Source organism: Camelus bactrianus, chromosome 4 (genome assembly GCF_048773025.1).
Source record: "Camelus bactrianus isolate YW-2024 breed Bactrian camel chromosome 4, ASM4877302v1, whole genome shotgun sequence".
In the NCBI taxonomy this organism is placed as follows: domain Eukaryota; kingdom Metazoa; phylum Chordata; class Mammalia; order Artiodactyla; family Camelidae; genus Camelus; species Camelus bactrianus.
The window spans coordinates 6,232,541-6,235,820 of record NC_133542.1 but is presented as its reverse complement, the minus strand read 5'-3'; the positions used below and the strand labels follow the sequence as shown (position 1 = coordinate 6,235,820).

General features: G+C 45.8%; 1 pseudogene; it reads left to right on the top strand.

Moving 5' to 3' along the window:
- Positions 1 to 319: 319 nt before the first annotated feature.
- LOC141577410 (diphosphoinositol polyphosphate phosphohydrolase 2 pseudogene) lies at positions 320 to 1,577 on the top strand (annotated as a pseudogene).
- The last annotated feature ends 1,703 nt before the right edge of the window (positions 1,578 to 3,280 follow it).

The window sequence follows — 3,280 nt, the reverse complement described above, 5'->3', positions numbered from 1 at the left end:
TGTAGTTCCAAATTTATTAGAAATGAAGAATAACAGCAAAGCTAAGGGAGTGAATTTTAAACCTTGCCCTCAGAAAGGCATCTTGAAATAATAGCTTGAAAAGGTAGGAAAAAAAAAAGAGGTACAGGACAGAAATCACTTTGCTCACCTCCTCTTCTGACTCCATCTCACTGCCGCACTTGGTCCAGAAGCTTTCAACTTACAGAAGGTGGCACAAATCCAAAGCGCAGGATTTCTGCAGGACTAAGGCAGCAGGCGTGACGTGGACGTGTTGGGGACGGAGCCCAGAGGAAGCATCCGAGGGGCAGAAGCAGCGGGCATGCCAGGACCACGAGGCCGAGAGTGGGGCTGGGGAGGTCTGGAGGGCCGGGACGAACTGCGGCAACTGCAGCCACAAACACACCCGTCCCCGAACACAGACCCCGCCACGGGCGGCTCACTGACGGGCACCGCGCAGCCACCTGTGCACACGCAGCACGTCAGAGGGCCCTGACAGGACGGCCCGCAGCCGACACCAAACGCCTCGCGCGGCCGCGGCGCTGCTGCCGGGCCGGCGGGAGCCCCTGCAGCCGTCTCCCCGCACCTCGCGCCCCGCTCCGCCAGGGGCGGCGGCGGCAGCGGCGGGAACCGGGGAAAGCCGCAGATGCCCGGGCGGAGGCCGCGCTCCCTCCGCGGTGCCCGGGCTGCAGGGACCGGCGCTCGCGCCCCGCCCCGCGTCGGAGCGGCCGCCGGCTCCGGGACTGACCGGCCGCGTCGCCCTGGGCCCCGACTCGCCCTCGCCCCCGCGCCCCGGCGGGGTGGCGGCCTCCGCGGGGGCCGCGGCAGCGAGAGCCCGCCTCTGCGATGAGGTCCAAGCCCCCCTAGGCCGCGGACCTATGACCGCGAGGGCTTCAAGAAGCGGGAGGCGTCCCTGTGCTTCCGGAGCGAGCAGGAGGACGAGGTGCTGCAGGTGTGCAGGCTTCTCTCCCGGACCAGTGGACTGGCCCAGGAGGAGGACTGGAGCCCCAGGAGGAGCCTGCCGGTGCTGCCGTGAGGGAGGCTTACCAAGAGGCTGGAGTCAAAGGAAAGTCAGGCAGACTCCTGGGCATATTTGAGAACCAAGACAGAAAGCACAGGGCATATGTCTATGTCCTTACTGTCACTGAAATATTAGAAGACTGGGAAGATTCTGTTAATACAGGAAGGAAGACAGAGTGGTTCAAAGTAAAGGATGCCATCAAAGTTCTCCAGTGTCATAAGCCTGTACATGCAGAGTATCTGGAAAAATTAAAGCTGGGTTGCTCGCCAACCAGTGGAAATTCCACAGTCCCTTCCCTTCCAGAGAGTAACACCTTGTTTGTAGCTGCTGCACAGCGAACCTCTGGGCTGCCATCCAGCATAAGATAGACAGGGTTGGAAGGACCTCTTCCACCATGTGCAATCTCATGGGCAGAGGCTTCTTTATTTTCCTTGACAAATATCTGAATGACGCTTACAAACTGAATTTGCCATGCGGGATTTTTTTTAACAGTCTGCTTGATTTGTAGGTGCTTTCAAATCTTCTTTAAAAAGAAAAAAAGATAGTGTAAAATATTTTAATAAGCCAAAGCCATGTGGAATTTTTTTTTTTAGATGCCTTAAATGTGCTCTCCCACCCAGCCCACCCATCTTGTTATTTTGGTTGGCATTTTCACTTTTTCCCCAGTATTTTTTTATCCATTTGATGTCAGTCTGTGGTTTTTGTCATATCAACATACATGTGAGTATATTATCCTGGTGAATTGTCTTCTCATTCACAATATTAACATATTCAATGAATCCATTTGTCAACTCATTTATCTCAATTTTCACAACTGGTACTATGTCACTAGCTACCTGATATGGCCAATTCCCCTGTAACTCAATAGTCCTTTAATACAGAGTTTAACTCTATATAGCTGGTGAGTTTTAGGCAGTTACTGTAAGCAAAATGCATGTAGTAGATATCTTATCATGGAACCTGTATTCATGGAATTGAATTAGGGTGCTCAGTTGCCAATTCCCTTTATTCATAATCTCTCTTTACACAGAACACACAAGAACCATATTTCCCTCAATGTAAATTGCTGCTTTTAAATATATATTTTCAGTTTGAATTTAGTGACATCTCTTCAGTTAAACTTGCTGGTTGCCAGTAAACACCTTAAATAGCAGTCAGTGGTGACTGCATCAGAATTGAGTAAAATGGCCTTCTTGTTCACCTGTTACAGACCTAGGTTTTTAGGGTGCCTCGGAATGTCTCATCTTTTATAGGTGGTCAGCAAGTAGGTACTATTTATCATGTAACTAATTACTGGGACACTGGAATGTACCTAAGAATTATTTTGTCTTATTTTTATTTTCACATAAATCCAAGAATCCCATCCAAAACACATAAATACCTAATCTGAAATGCCTGTACTTCCTCAACCAAGTCAGAGATAAGATGGGGCAAGTAAAAGGTGGTTCTCTATGTAGATATTAGCTTTTTGTAAAGATCATAACTGTTGAGAATAAAGTAGGAAGAAGCATAGTTAGACATTTGTTGTACAAATTGTTAACCTTTAAAAATATAATTGCTGCTGAAAATAGTGCTGTTATAAGGAAAATCAGTGCCACCATTTTGAAACTGGGCTCTTGTGCCATAAAAGCAGCTGAGCTAAATATGAGTATTAGTTCACAAATTAAGGCTGCCAAAGTAATAAGACAGAAAAACTTTAAACCACTGACATTTCATTCTAAATTATGTAGTGTGATCATACATGATCTTCCAGAATTTTTATATTTTTCTTTGTACAGAGGTTATGTTTTCTGGGTGTTTTTTTTTTTAAAGGAAATACTTAAAAATCCCACAGATTGACACTTGTTATCAATCTTCAGTGGACTAAGTTTTTCCTCAGTAATCTCTGAAGTTTCTTTAAATTATATACTTAACACAGAAGATAAATTGATTGTTTTTGTACATAACACTGTGTCCACCTGAAATGTCACAATTACTGGGGGGCCTGGGTATGTTGTACATTGATATTCTTAAAGGTAATAATGCATGAATTTCTTTTATAAACTCTTGGACTATGTATTTGATGTGTAAAATATGTACAGTATTAATGTCAACCATTTCTTAAAGGTGAGCCTATAAATATTGTTGTATCATTTTCTTTGGTCAGTAACATTTGGACCAAGTAGTGCCACTTGGGTCAGGATTTTCTTCAGTGCCATTTAGCAAAACATCTGTCTTTGGTCTATGCAACTAGCAAAATTTTGTATAATGCATCAGAATACT